Raw genomic sequence first — 16,927 nt, forward strand, 5'->3', positions numbered from 1 at the left:
CACTGTTGGACTGACGAGGGAAGAGGTCTTTTACACTGTGTTGGACTGACCAGGGAAGAGGACTTTGACACTGTGTTGGACTGACCAGGGAAGAGGACTTTTAATCCGTTGGAATAACCTGGGAAGAGGACTTTTACACTGTTGGACTGACCAGGGAAGAGGACTTTTACTTAGTTGGTATGACCAGGGAAGAGGCCTTTTACACTGTTGGACTGACCAGGGAAGAGGTCTTTTACACTGTGTTGGACTGACCAGGGAAGAGGACTTTGACACTGTGTTGGATTGACCAGGGAAGAGGACTTTCCGTTGGAATCCTGTTGGAATAACCTGGGATGAGAGGACTTTTGGACTGTTGGACTGACCAGGGAAGATTACTTTTACACTGTTGGACTGACCAGGGAAGAGGACTTTTACTCTGTTTGGTATGACCAGGGAAGAGAACTTTTACACTGTTGGACTGACTAGGGAAGAGGACTTTTACACTGTTGGACCGACCAGGGAAGAGGACTTTTACTCCGTTGGAATGACCAGGGAAGATAATTTTTACACTGTTGGACTGACCAGGGAAGAGGACTTTCACACTGTTTGGTATGACCAGGGAAGAGGCCTTTTACATTGTTGGACTGACGAGGGAAGAGGACTTTTACTTAGTTGGTATGACCAGGGAAGAGAACTTTTACACTGTTTTGGACTGCCCAGGGAAGAGGACGTTTACACTGTGTTGGACTGACCAGGCAAGAGGACTTTTACTCTGTTGGAATGACCAGGGAAGAGGCCATCTACACTGTTGGACTGACCAGGGAAGAGGACTTTTACACTGTTGCACCTTTTTCTACACTGTTGGACTGACCAGGGAAGAGGACTTTTACACTGTTGGACCGGCCAGGGAAGAGGACTTTTACTCCGTTGGAATGACCAGGGAAGATAACTTTTACACTGTTGGACTGACCAGGGAAGAGGACTTTTACACTGTTGGTATGACCAAGGAAGATGCCTTTTACACTGTTGGACTGACCAAGGAAGAGGACTTTTACTCTGTTTGGTATGACCAGGGAAGAGAACTTTTACACTGTTGGACTGACCAGGGAAGAGGACTTTTACACTTAGTTGGAATGACCAGGAAGAGGACTTTTACACTGTTTTGGACTGAGGGAAGAGGACTTTACACTGTGTTGGACTGACCAGGGAAGAGGACTTTTACTCTGTTGCACCGACCAGGGAAGAGGACTTTTACACTGTTGGTTGGGGAAGAGGCTGACTGTTGGACTGAGGGAAGAGGACTTTTACACTGTTGGACCGACCAGGGAAGAGGACTTTTACTCCGTTGGAATGACCAGGGAAGATAATTTTTACACTGTTGGACTGACCAGGGAAGAGGACTTTCACACTGTTTGGTATGACCAGGGAAGAAGCCTTTTAAACTGTTGGACTGACGAGGGAAGAGGACTTTTACTTAGTTGGTATGACCAGGGAAGAGGCCTTTTACACTGTTGGACTGACCAGGAAGAGGTCTTTTACACTGTTTGGACTGACCAGGGAAGAGGACTTTGACACTGTGTTGGACTGACCAGGGTGGACTTTTAATCCGTTGGAATAACCTGGGAAGAGGACTTTTACACTGTTGGACTGACCAGGAAGGACTTTTACACTTTTACACTGTTGGACTGACCAGGGAAGAGGACTTTTACACTGTTGGACTGACCAGGGAAGAGGACTTTTACTCCATTGGAATGACCAGGGAAGAAGATCTTTTACACTGTTGGACTGACCAGGGAAGAGGACTTTTACACGCTGTTTGGTATGACCAGGGAAGAAGCCTTTTACACTGTTGGACTGACTTTTACAGGGAAGAGGACTTTTACACTGTTGGACTGACCAGGGAAGAGGACTTTTACACTGTTTGGACTGACCAGGGAAGAGGACTTTTACACTGTTTTACACTGTTGGACTGACCAGGGAAGAGGACTTTTGACACTGTGTTGGACTGACCAGGGAAGAGGACTTTTACACTGTTGGACACTGACCTGGGAAGAGGACTTTTGACACTGTTGGACTGACCAGGGAAGAGGACTTTTACACTGTTGGAAGATGACCAGGGAAGAGGACTTTTACACTGTTGGACTGACCAGGGAAGAGGACTTTTACACTGTTGGACTGACCAGGGAAGAGGACTTTTACTCCGTTGGAATGACCAGGGAAGAGGACTTTTACACTGTTGGACTGACCAGGAAGACCAGGAAGATAATTTTTACACTGTTGGACTTTTCACACTGTTTGGTATGACCAGGGAAGAGGCCTTTTACACTGTTGGACTGACGAGGGAAGAGGACTTTTACCAGGGAAGAGAACTTTTACACTGTTTTGGACTGACCAGGGAAGAGGACTTTACACTGTGTTGGACTGACCAGGGAAGAGGACTTTTACTCTGTTGGAATGACCAGGGAAGAGGCCATTTACACTGTTGGACTGACCAGGGAAGAGGACTTTTACACTGTTGCACCGACCAGGGAAGAGGACTTTTACACTGTTGGTATGACCAGGGAAGAGGCCTTCTACACTGTTGGACTGACCAGGGAAGAGGACTTTTACACTGTTGGACTGACCAGGGAAGAGGACTTTGACACTGTTGGACTGACCAGGGAGGAGGACTTTTACACTGGGTAACCAAGGAAGATGCCTTTTACACTGTTGGACTGACCAGGGAAGAGGACTTTTACTCTGTTTGGTATGACCAGGGAAGAGAACTTTTACACTGTTGGACTGATGAGGGAAGAGGACTTTTACTTATTTGGAATGACCAGGAAGAGGACTTTTACACTGTTTTGGACTGACCAGGGAAGAGGACTTTTACACTGTTGGACTGACCAGGGAAGAGGACTTTTACACTGTTGGACCGACCAGGGAAGAGGACTTTTACACTGTTGGTATGACCAGGGAAGAGGCCTTCTACACTGTTGGACTGACCAGGGAAGAGGACTTTTACACTGTTGGACCGACCAGGGAAGAGGACTTTTACTCCGTTGGAATGACCAGGGAAGATAATTTTTACACTGTTGGACTGACCAGGGAAGAGGACTTTCACACTGTTTGGTATGACCAGGGAAGAGGCCTTTTAAACTGTTGGACTGACGAGGAAGAGGACTTTTACTTAGTTGGTATGACCAGGGAAGAGGCCTTTTACACTGTTGGACTGACCAGGGAAGAGGTCTTTTACACTGTGTTGGACTGACCAGGGAAGAGGACTTTGACACTGTGTTGGACTGACCAGGGAAGAGGACTTTTAATCCGTTGGAATAACCTGGGAAGAGGACTTTTACACTGTTGGACTGACCAGGGAAGAGGACTTTTACACTGTTGGTATGACCAGGGAAGAGGCCTTCTACACTGTTGGACTGACCAGGGAAGAGGACTTTTACACTGTTGGACTGACCAGGAAGAGGACTTTTACTCCATTGGAATGACCAGGGAAGATCATTTTTACACTGTTGGACTGACCAGGGAAGATGACTTTCACACTGTTTGGTATGACCAGGGAAGAAGCCTTTTACACTGTTGGACTGACCAGGGAAGAGGACTTTTACACTGTTTGGACTGACCAGGGAAGAGGACTTTTAATCCGTTGGAATAACCTGGGAAGAGGACTTTTACACTGTTGGGGAAGAGACTTTTACTTAGGGTATGACCAGGAAGAGGCCTTTTACACTGTTGGAATGACCAGGAAGAGGTCTTTTACACTGTGTTGGACTGACCAGGGAAGAGGACTTTTACACTGTGTTGGATTGACCAGGGAAGAGGACTTTTAATCCTTGAATAACCTGGGATGAGGACTTTTGGACTGGGAAGAGGACTTTTACACTGTTGGACTGACCAGGGAAGAGGACTTTTACTCCGTTGGAATGACCAGGGAAGAGGACTTTTACACTGTTGGACTGACCAGGGAAGAGGATGCTTTTACACTGTTGGACTCTGTTTGACCAGGGAAGAGGACTTTTACACTGTTGGACTGACTAGGGAAGAGGACTTTTACACTGTTGGACCGACCAGGGAAGAGGACTTTTACTCCGTTGGAATGACCAGGGAAGATAATTTTTACACTGTTGGACTGACCAGGGAAGAGGACTTTCACACTGTTTGGTATGACCAGGGAAGAGGCCTTTTACACTGTTGGACTGACGAGGAAGAGGACTTTTACTTAGTTGGTATGACCAGGGAAGAACTTTTACACTGTTTTGGACTGCCCAGGGAAGAGGACTTTTACACTGTGTTGGACTGACCAGGCAAGAGGACTTTTACACTGTTGGAATGACCAGGGAAGAGGCCATCTACACTGTTGGACACTTTTACACTGTTGGACTGACCAGGGAAGAGGACTTTTACACTGTTGGTATGACCAGGGAAGAGGACGTTTACACTGTGTTGGACTGACCAGGGAAGAGGACTTTTACTCTGTTGCACCGACCAGGGAAGAGGACTTTTACACTGTTGGTATGACCAGGGAAGAGGCCTTCTACACTGTTGGACTGACCAGGGAAGAGGACTTTTACACTGTTGGACCGACCAGGGAAGAGGACTTTTACTCCGTTGGAATGACCAGGGAAGATAATTTTTACACTGTTGGACTGACCAGGGAAGAGGACTTTCACACTGTTTGGTATGACCAGGGAAGAAGACAGGGAAGAATGACCAGGGAAGAGGCCTTTTACTTTGGACTGACAGGGAAGAGGTCTTTTACACTGTTGGACTGACCAGGGAAGAGGACTTTGACACTGTGTTGGACTGACCAGGGAAGAGGACTTTTAATCCGTTGGAATAACCTGGGAAGAGGACTTTTACACTGTTGGACTGACCAGGGAAGAGGACTTTTACACTGTTGCTATGACCAGGAAGAGGCCTTCTACACTGTATGACCAGGGAAGAGGCCTTCTACACTGTTGGACTGACCAGGGAAGGGACTTTTACACTGTTGGACTGACCAGGAAGAGGACTTTGACACTGTGTTGGACTGACCAGGGAAGAGGACTTTTAATCAATAACCTGGGAAGAGGACTTTTACACTGTTGGACTGACCAGGGAAGAGGACTTTACTTAGTTGGTATGACCAGGGAAGAGGCCTTTTACACTGTTGGACTGACCAGGGAAGAGGACTTTTACACTGTTGGACTGACCAGGGAAGAGGACTTTGACACTGTTTGGATTGACCAGGGAAGAGGACTTTTAATCCGTTGGAACCTGGGATTTTTGGACTGTTGGACTGACCAGGGAAGAGGACTTTTACTGTTGGACTGTTTTACTCCGTTGGAATGACCAGGGAAGATAACTTTTACACTGTTGGACTGACCAGGGAGGAGGACTTTTACACTGTTGGTATGACCAAGGAAGATGCCTTTTACAGTGTTGGACTGACCAAGGAAGAGGACTTTTACTCTGTTTGGTATGACCAGGGAAGAGAACTTTTACACTGTTGGACTGACTAGGGAAGAGGACTTTTACACTGTTGGACCGACCAGGGAAGAGGACTTTTACTCCGTTGGAATGACCAGGGAAGATAATTTTTACACTGTTGGACTGACCAGGGAAGAGGACTTTCACACTGTTTGGTATGACCAGGGAAGAGGCCTTTTACATTGTTGGACTGACGAGGAAGAGGACTTTTACTTAGTTGGTATGACCAGGAAGAGAACTTTTACACTGTTTTGGACTGCCCAGGGAAGAGGACGTTTACACTGTGTTGGACTGACCAGGCAAGAGGACTTTTACTCTGTTGGAATGACCAGGGAAGAGGCCATCTACACTGTTGGACTGACCAGGGAAGACTTTTACACTGTTGCACCGACCAGGGAAGAGGACTTTTACACTGTTGGTATGACCAGGGAAGAGGCCTTCTACACTGTTGGACTGACCAGGGAAGAGGACTTTTACACTGTTGGACCGACCAGGAAGAGGACTTTTACTCCGTTGGAATGACCAGGAAGATAACTTTTACACTGTTGGACTGACCAGGGAGGAGGACTTTTACACTGTTGGTATGACCAAGGAAGATGCCTTTTACACTGTTGGACTGACCAAGGAAGAGGACTTTTACTCTGTTTGGTATGACCAGGGAAGAGAACTTTTACACTGTTGGACTGATGAGGGAAGAGGACTTTTACTTATTTGGAATGACCAGGAAGAGGACTTTTACACTGTTTTGGACTGCCCAGGGAAGAGGACTTTACACTGTGTTGGACTGACCAGGGAAGAGGACTTTTACTCTGTTGCACCGACCAGGAAGAGGACTTTTACACTGTTGGTATGACCAGGGAAGAGGCCTTCTACACTGTTGGACTGACCAGGGAAGAGGACTTTTACACTGTTGGACCGACCAGGGAAGAGGACTTTTACTCCGTTGGAATGACCAGGGAAGATAATTTTTACACTGTTGGACTGACCAGGGAAGAGGACTTTCACACTGTTTGGTATGACCAGGGAAGAAGACTTTTAAACTGTTGGACTGACGAGGGAAGAGGACTTTTACTTAGTTGGTATGACCAGGGAAGAGGCCTTTTACACTGTTGGACTGACCAGGGAAGAGGTCTTTTACACTGTGTTGGACTGACCAGGGAAGAGGACTTTGACACTGTGTTGGACTGACCAGGGAAGAGGACTTTTAATCCGTTGGAATAACCTGGGAAGAGGACTTTTACACTGTTGGACTGACCAGGGAAGAGGACTTTTACACTGTTGCTATGACCAGGGAAGAGGCCTTCTACACTGTTGGACTGACCAGGGAAGAGGACTTTTACACTGTTGGACTGACCAGGGAAGAGGACTTTTACTCCATTGGAATGACCAGGGAAGATCATTTTTACACTGTTGGACTGACCAGGGAAGATGACTTTCACGCTGTTTGGTATGACCAGGGAAGAAGCCACACTGTTGGACTGAGGAAGAGGTCTTTTACACTGTGTTGGACTGACCAGGGAAGAGGACTTTGACACTGTGTTGGACTGACCAGGGAAGAGGACTTTTAATCCGTTGGAATAACCTGGGAAGAGGACTTTTACACTGTTGGACTGACCAGGGAAGAGGACTTTTACTTAGTTGGTATGACCAGGGAAGAGGCCTTTTACACTGTTGGACTGACCAGGGAAGAGGTCTTTTACACTGTGTTGGACTGACCAGGGAAGAGGACTTTGACACTGTGTTGGATTGACCAGGGAAGAGGACTTTTAATCCGTTGGAATAACCTGGGATGAGGACTTTTGGACTGTTGGACTGACCAGGGAAGATTACTTTTACACTGTTGGACTGACGAGGGAAGAGGACTTTTACTCCGTTGGAATGACCAGGGAAGAGGACTTTTACACTGTTGGACTGACCAGGGAGGAGGACTTTTACACTGTTGGTATGACCAAGGAAGATGCCTTTTACAGTGTTGGACTGACCAAGGAAGAGGACTTTTACTCTGTTTGGTATGACCAGGGAAGAGAACTTTTACACTGTTGGACTGACCAGGGAAGAGGACTTTTACACTGTTTGGACTGACCAGGGAAGAGGACTTTTTTGGTACACTGTTGGACTGACCAGGGAAGAGGACTTTTACACTGTTGGACTGACGAGGGAAGAGGACTTTTACTGACCAGGGAAGAGGACTTTTACACTGTTTACACTGTGTTGGACTGACCAGGCAAGAGGACTTTTACTCTGTTGGAATGACCAGGGAAGAGGCCATCTACACTGTTGGACTGACCAGGGAAGAGGACTTTTACACTGTTGGACCGACCAGGGAAGAGGACTTTTACACTGTTGGTATGGAAGAGGCCTTCTACACAGGGAAGAGGACTTTTACACTGTTGGACCGACCAGGAAGAGGACTTTTACACCGTTGGAATGACCAGGGAAGATAACTTTTACACTGTTGGACTGACCAGGGAAGAGGACTTTTACACTGTTGGTATGACCAAGGAAGATGAACTGTTGGACTGACCAAGGAAGAGGACTTTTACTCTGTTTGGTATGACCAGGAAGAGAACTTTTACACTGTTGGACTGACCAGAGGGAAGAGGACTTTTACTTATTTGGAATGACCAGGAAGAGGACTTTTACACTGTTTGGACTGACCAGGGAAGAGGACTTTTACACTGTGTTGGACTGACCAGGGAAGAGGACTTTTACTCTGTTGGACCGACCAGGGAAGACTTTTACACTGTTGGTATGACCAGGGAAGAGTTTTACACTGTTGGACTGACCAGGGAAGAGGACTTTTACACTGTTGGACCGACCAGGGAAGAGGACTTTTACTCCGTTGGAATGACCAGGGAAGATAATTTTTACACTGTTGGACTGACCAGGGAAGAGGACTTTCACACTGTTTGGTATGACCAGGGAAGAAGACTTTTAAACTGTTGGACTGAGGGAAGAGGACTTTTACTTAGTTGGTATGACCAGGGAAGAGGCCTTTTACACTGTTGGACTGACCAGGAAGAGGTCTTTTACACTGTGTTGGACTGACCAGGGAAGAGGACTTTGACACTGTGTTGGACTGACCAGGGAAGAGGACTTTTAATCCGTTGGAATAACCTGGGAAGAGGACTTTTACACTGTTGGACTGACCAGGGAAGAGGACTTTTACACTGTTGCTATGACCAGGGAAGAGGCCTTCTACACTGTTGGACTGACCAGGGAAGAGGACTTTTACACTGTTGGACTGACCAGGGAAGAGGACTTTTACTCCATTGGAATGACCAGGGAAGATCATTTTTACACTGTTGGACTGACCAGGGAAGATGACTTTCACACTGTTTGGTATGACCAGGAAGAAGCCTTTTACACTGTTGGACTGACGAGGAAGAGGTTTTTACACTGTGTTGGACTGACCAGGGAAGAGGACTTTTAATCCGTTGGAATAACCAGGGAAGAGGACTTTTACACTGTTGGACTGACCAGGGAAGAGGACTTTTACTTGTTGGTATGACCAGGGAAGAGGCCTTTTACACTGTTGGACTGACCAGGGAAGAGGTCTTTTACACTGTGTTGGACTGACCAGGGAAGAGGACTTTGACACTGTGTTGGAACCAGGGAAGAGGACTTTTAATCCCTGGGATGGAACTGTTGGACCCAGGGAAGAGGACTTTTTACTCCGTTGGAATGACCAGGAAGAGGACTTTTGTTGGACTGACCAAGGAAGATGTTGGACTGACCAGGAAGAGGACTTTTACTCTGTTTGGTATGACCAGGGAAGAGAACTTTTACACTGTTGGACTGACTAGGGAAGAGGACTTTTACACTGTTGGACCGACCAGGGAAGAGGACTTTTACTCCGTTGGAATGACCAGGAAGATAATTTTTACACTGTTGGACTGACCAGGGAAGAGGACTTTCACACTGTTTGGTATGACCAGGGAAGAGGCCTTTTACACTGTTGGACTGACGAGGAAGAGGACTTTTACTTAGTTGGTATGACCAGGGAAGAGAACTTTTACACTGTTTTGGACTGACCAGGGAAGAGGACTTTACACTGTGTTGGACTGACCAGGGAAGAGGACTTTTACTCTGTTGGAATGACCAGGAAGAGGCCATCTACACTGTTGGACTGACCAGGGAAGAGGACTTTTACACTGTTGCACTGACCAGGGAAGAGGACTTTTACACTGTTGGTATGACCAGGGAAGAGGACTTTACACTGTGTTGGACTGACCAGGGAAGAGGACTTTTACACTGTTGGACCAGGAAGAGGACTGACCAGGGAAGAGGACTTTTACACTGTTGGACTGACCAGGGAAGAGGCCTTTTACACTGTTGGACTGACCAGGGAAGAGGACTTTTACTCCGTTGGAATGACCAGGGAAGAGGCTTTTACACTGTTGGACTGACCAGGGAAGAGGACTTTTACACTGTTTGGTATGACCAGGGAAGAGGACTTTTAAACTGTTGGACTGGAATGGACTTTTACAGGGAACCAGGGAAGAGGCTTTTACACTGTTGGACTGACCAGGGAAGAGGTCTTTTACACTGTGTTGGACTGACCAGGGAAGAGGACTTTGACACTGTGTTGGACTGACCAGGGAAGAGGACTTTTAATCCGTTGGAATAACCTGGGAAGAGGACTTTTACACTGTTGGACTGACCAGGGAAGAACTTTTACACTGAGGGGAAGAGGCCTTTACACTGTTGGACTGACCAGGGAAGAGGACTTTTACACTGTTGGACTGACCAGGGAAGAGGACTTTCCATTGGAATGACCACTTTTACACTGTTGGACTGACCAGGGAAGAGACTTTTTACACTGTGTTGGATGACTTTTACACTGTTTGGTATGACCAGGAAGAAGCCTTTTACACTGTTGGACTGAAGGAAGAGGTCTTTTACACTTTTGGACTGACTGTTTGACACTGTGGACTGACCAGGGAAGAGGACTTTTACCACTGTTTTACACTGTTGGACTGACCAGGGAAGAGGACTTTTACAGGGTATGACCAGGAAGAGGCTTTTACACTGTTGGACTGACCAGGGAAGAGGTCTTTTACACTGTGTTGGACTGACCAGGGAAGAGGACTTTGACACTGTGTTGGATTGACCAGGGAAGAGGACTTTTACAATAACCTGGGATTTTTGGACTGTTGGACTGACCAGGAAGACACTGTTGGACTTTTACTCTGTTGGAATGACCAGGGAAGAGAACTTTTACACTGTTGGACTGACCAGGGAAGAGGTCTTTTACTCTGTTGGACTGACCAGGGAAGAGGAATTTGACACTGTGTTGGACTGACCAGGGAAGAGGACTTTTACACTGTTGCTATGACCAGGGAAGAGGCCTTTTACACTGTTGGACTGACCAGGGAAGAGGACTTTTACTCCGTTGGAATAACCAGGGAAGAGAACTTGTACACTGTTGGACTGACCAGGGAAGAGGACTTTTACACTGTTGGTATGACCAGGGAAGAGGACTTTTACACTGTTTTGGAATGAACAGGGAAGAGGACTTTTACTCTGTTGGAATGACCAGGGAAGAGGCCTTTTACACTGTGTTGGAATGACCAGGGAAGAGGACTTTTACACTGTTGGACTGACCAGGGAAGAGGACTTTTACACTGTTGGCATGACCAGGAAAGAGGCCGTTTACACTGTTGGACTGACTAGGGAAGAGGACTTTTACACTATGTTGGAATGACCAGGGAAGAGGACTTTTACTCCATTTGAATGACCAGGGAAGAGGCCTTTTACACTGTGTTGGAATGACCAGGGAAGTGGACTTTTACTCCGTTGGAATGACCAGGGAAGAGGCCTTTTACACTGTTGGACTGACCAGGGAATATTACTTTTACACTGTGTTGGAATGACCAGGGAAGAGGACATTTTACACTGTGTTGGAATGACCAGGGAAGAGCAATTTTACACCATTGGACTGCCCAAGGAAGAGGACTTTTACTATGTTTGGTATGACCAGGGAAGAGAACTTTTACACTGTTGGACTGACCAGGGAAGAGGTCTTTTACACTGTGTTGGACTGACCAGGGAAGAGGAATTTGACACTGTGTTGGACTGACCAGGGAAGAGGTCTTTTACACTGTTGCTATGACCAGGGAAGAGGCCTTTTACACTGTTGGACTGACCAGGGAAGAGGACTTTTACTCCGTTGGAATAACCAGGGAAGAGAACTTTTACACTGTTGGACTGACCAGGGAAGAGGACTTTTACACTGTTGGTATGACCAGGGAAGAGTACTTTTACACTGTGTTGGAATGAACAGGGAAGAGGACTATTACTCTGTTGGAATGACCAGGGAAGAGGCCTTTTACACTGTGTTGGAATGACCAGGGAAGAGGACTTTTACACTGTTGGACTGACCAGGGAAGAGGACTTTTACACTGTTGGTATGGGACTAGGAAAGAGGCCGTGACCAGGGAAGAGGACTTTTACACTATGTTGGAATGACCAGGGAAGAGGACTTTTTTTTGAATGACACTTTTACACTGTGTTGGAATGACCAGGGAAGTGGACTTTACTCCGTTGGAATGACCAGGGAAGAGGCCTTTTACACTGTTGGACTGACCAGGGAAGATTACTTTTACACTGTGTTGGAATGACCAGGGAAGAGGACTTTTAAACTGTGTTGGAATGACCAGGAAGAGCAATTTTACACCATTGGATTGACCAGGGAAGAGGACTTTTACTATGTTGGTATGACCAGGGAAGAGAACTTTTACACTGTTGGACTGACCAGGGAAGAGGTCTTTTACACTGTGTTGGACTGACCAGGGAAGAGGACATTTGACACTGTGTTGGAATGACCAGGGAAGAGGACTTTTACACTGTTGCTATGACCAGGGAAGAGGCCTTTACACTTTGGACTGACCAGGGAAGAGGACTTTTACTCCGTTGGAATAACCAGGGAAGAGAACTTTTACACTGTTGGAAGAGGACTTTTACACTGTTGGTATGACCAGGGAAGAGGACTTTTACACTGTTGGACTGACCAGGGAAGAGGACTTTTACACTGTTGGTATGACCAGGGAAGAGGCCTTTTACACTGTGTTGGAATGACCAGGGAAGAGGACTTTTACACTGTTGGACTGACCAGGGAAGAGGACTTTTACACTGTGTTGGAATGACCAGGGAAGAGGACTTTTACACTGTTGAACTGACCAGGGAAGAGAACTTTTACACTGTTGGTATGACCAGGAAGAGGCCTTTTACACTGTTGGACTGACCAGGGAAGAGGACTTTTACACTGTGTTGGAATGACCAGGAAGAGGACTTTTACACTGTTGGACTGACCAGGGAAGAGGACTTTTACACTGTGTTGGAATGACCAGGGAAGAGGACTTTTACTCACCAGGGAAGAGGCCTGTTGGAATGACCAGGAAGAATGACCAGGGAAGAGGCCTTTTACACTGTTGGACTGACCAGGGAAGAGGACTTTTACACTGTTTGGAATGACCAGGGAAGAGGACTTTTACACTGTGTTGGAATGACCAGGGAAGATAATTTTACACTGTTGGACTGACCTGGGAAGAGGACTTTTACACCGTTGGAATGACCAGGGAAGGGAAGAGGCCTTTTACACTGTTGGTATGACCAGGGAAGATAACTTTTACACTGTTGGACTGACCAGGGAAGAGGACTTTTACACTGTTGGTATGACCAGGAAAGAGGCCGTTTACACTGTTGGAATGACCAGGGAAGAGAACTTTTACTCCGTTTGAATGACCAGGGAAGAGGCCTTTTACACTGTGTTGGAATGACCAGGGAAGTGGACTTTTACTCCGTTGGAATGACCAGGGAAGAGGCCTTTTACACTGTTGGACTGACCAGGGAATATTACTTTTACACTGTGTTGGAATGACCAGGGAAGAGGAATTTTACACTGTGTTGGAATGACCAGGGAAGAGCAATTTTACACCATTGGACTGACCTGGGAAGAGGACTTTTACTCCGTTGGAATGACCAGGGAAGATAACTTTTACACTGTTGGTATGACCAGGGAAGATAACTTTTACACTGTTGGACTGACCAGGGAAGAGGACTTTTACACTGTTGGTATGACCAGGAAAGAGGCCGTTTACACTGTTGGAATGACTAAGAGAACTTGTTTGAATGACCAGGGAAGAGGCCTTTTACACTGTGTTGGAATGACCAGGGAAGTGGACTTTTACTCCGTTGGAATGACCAGGGAAGAGGCCTTTTACACTGTTGGACTGACCAGGGAATATTACTTTTACACTGTGTTGGAATGACCAGGGAAGAGGAATTTTACACTGTGTTGGAATGACCAGGGAAGAGCAATTTTACACCATTGGACTGACCTGGGAAGAGGACTTTTACTCCGTTGGAATGACCAGGGAAGATAACTTTTACACTGTTGGACTGACCAGGGAAGAGGACTTTTACACAGTTGGTATGACCAGGGAAGAGGCCTTTTATACTATTGTACTGACCAGGGAAGAGGCCTTTTACACTGTTGGTATGACCAGGGAAGAGGATTTTTACACTGTTGGTATGACCAGGGAAGAGGATTTTTACACTGTTGGACTGACCAGGGAAGAGGACTTTTACACTGTGTTGGAATGACCAGGGAAGAGCAATTTTACACCATTGGACTGACCAGGGAAGAGGACTTTTACTCCGTTGGAATGACCAGGGAAGATAACTTTTACACTGTTGGACTGACCAGGGAAGAGGACTTTTACACAGTTGGTATGACCAGGGAAGAGGCCTTTTATACTATTGTACTGACCAGGGAAGAGGCCTTTTACACTGTTGGTATGACCAGGGAAGATAACTTTTACACTGTTGGACTGACAAGGGAAGAGGACTTTTACACTGTTGGTATGACCAGGAAAGAGGCCGTTTACACTGTTGGAATGACCAGGGAAGAGAACTTTTACTCCGTTTGAATGACCAGGGAAGAGGCCTTTTACACTGTTGGAATGACCAGGGAAGAGGACTTTTACTCAGTTGGAATGACCAGGGAAGAGACCAGGAAGGGAGGCCACTTTTACACTGTGTTGGAATGACCAGGGAAGAGGAATTTACACTGTGTGGAATGACCAGGGAAGAGCAATTTTACACCATTGGACTGACCTGGGAAGAGGACTTTTACTCCGTTGGAATGACCAGGGAAGATAACTTTTACACTGTTGGACTGACCAGGGAAGAGGACTTTTACACAGTTGGTATGACCAGGGAAGAGGCCTTTTATACTATTGTACTGACCAGGGAAGAGGCCTTTTACACTGTTGGTATGACCAGGGAAGAGGATTTTTACACTGTTGGTATGACCAGGGAAGAGGATTTTTACACTGTTGGACTGACCAGGGAAGAGCAATTTTACACTGTGTTGGAATGACCAGGGAAGAGCAATTTTACACCATTGGACTGACCTGGGAAGAGGACTTTTACTCCATTGGAATGACCAGGGAAGATAACTTTTACACTGTTGGACTGACCAGGGAAGAGGACTTTTACACAGTTGGTATGACCAGGGAAGAGGCCTTTTATACTATTGTACTGACCAGGGAAGAGGCCTTTTACACTGTTGGTATGACCAGGGAAGAGGATTTTTACACTGATGGTATGACCAGGGAAGAGGATTTTTACCCTGTTGGACTGACTAGGGAAGAGGACTTTTATACTGTGTTGGACTGACCAGGGAAGAGGACTTTTACACTGTGTTAGACTGACCAGGGAAGAGGACTTTTACTCCGTTTGAATAACCAGGGGAAATAACTTTTACACTGTTGGACTGACCAGGGAAGAGGACTTTTACACTGTTGCTATGACCAGGGAAGAGGCCTTTTACACTGTTGTACTGACCAGGGAAGATTACTTTTACACTGTTGGACTGACCAGGGAAGAGGACTTTTACTCCATTGGAATGACCAGGGAAGATGACTTTTACACTGTTGTACTGACCAGGGAGGAGGACTTTTACACTGTTGGTATGACCAGGGAAGAGGCCATTTACACTGTTGGACTGACCAGGGAAGAGGACTTTTACACTGTTGGACTGGCCAGGGAAGAGGATTTTTACACTGTTGGACTGACCAGGGGAGAGGACTTTTAAACTGTGTTGGACTGACCAGGGAAGAGGACTTTTACACTGTGTTGGATTGACCAGGGAAGAGGACTTTTACACAGTTGGTATGACCAGGGAAGAGGCCTTTTACACTGTGTTGGAATGACCAGGGAAGAGGACTTTTACACTGTGTTGGAATGACCAGGGAAGAGGACTTTTACTCCGTTGGAATAACCAGGGAAGAGAACTTTTACACTGTTGGACTGACCAGGGAAGAGGACTTTTACACTGTGTTGGAATGACCAGGGAAGAGGACTTTTACACAGTTGGTATGACCAGGGAAGAGGCCTTTTACACTGTGTTGGAATGACCAGGGAAGAGGACTTTTACTCCGTTGGAATGACCAGGGAAGATAACTTTTACACTGTTGGACTGACCAGGGAAGAGCACTTTTACACAGTTGGTATGACCAGGGAAGAGGACTTTTACACTGTGTTGGAATGACCATATAACAGGACTTTTACTCCGTTTTAATAACCAGGGAAGAGAACTTTTACACTGTTGGACTGACCAGCGAGGAGGACTTTTACACTGTTGGTATGACCAGGGAAGAGGCCATTTACACTGTTGGACTGACCAGGGAAGAGGACTTTTACACTGTGTTGGAATGACCAGGGAAGAGGACTTTTACACTGTTGGTATGACCAGGGAAGAGGCCATTTACACTGTTGGAATGACCAGGGAAGAGTACTTTTACTCCGTTGGAATGACCAGGGAAGAGGACTTTTACACTGTGTTGGACTGACCAGGGAAGAGGAATTTTACACTGTGTTGGAATGACCAGGGAAGAGGAATTTTACACCATTGGACTGACCAGGGAAGAGGAATTTTACACCATTGGACTGACCAGGAAGAGGACTTTTACACCATTGGACTGACCAGGGAAGAGGAATTTTACACCATTGGACTGACCAGGGAGGAGGACTTTTACACAGTTGGTATGACCAGGGAAGAGGATTTTTACACTGTCGGACTGACCAGGGAAGAGGAATTTTACACTGTGTTGGACTGACCAGGGAAGAGGACTTCTACACTGTGTTGGACTGACCAGGGAAGAGGACTTTTACTCCATTGGAATAACCAGGGAAAATAACTTTTACACTGTTGGACTGACCAGGGAAGAGGACTTTTACACTGTTGGACTGACCAGGGAAGAGGACTTTTACACTGTTGGACTGACCAGGGAAGAGGACTATTACACCGTTGGACTGACCAGGGAAGAGGACTTTTACACAGTTGGTATGACCAGGGAAGAGGCCTTTTACACAGTTGGTATGACCAGGGAAGAGGCCTTTTACACTGTGTTGGAATGACCAGGGAAGAGGACTTTTACTCCGTTGGAATGACCAGGGAAGATAACTTTTACACTGT

Source organism: Oncorhynchus gorbuscha, linkage group LG04 (assembly GCF_021184085.1).
Source record: "Oncorhynchus gorbuscha isolate QuinsamMale2020 ecotype Even-year linkage group LG04, OgorEven_v1.0, whole genome shotgun sequence".
Lineage (NCBI taxonomy): Eukaryota > Metazoa > Chordata > Actinopteri > Salmoniformes > Salmonidae > Oncorhynchus > Oncorhynchus gorbuscha.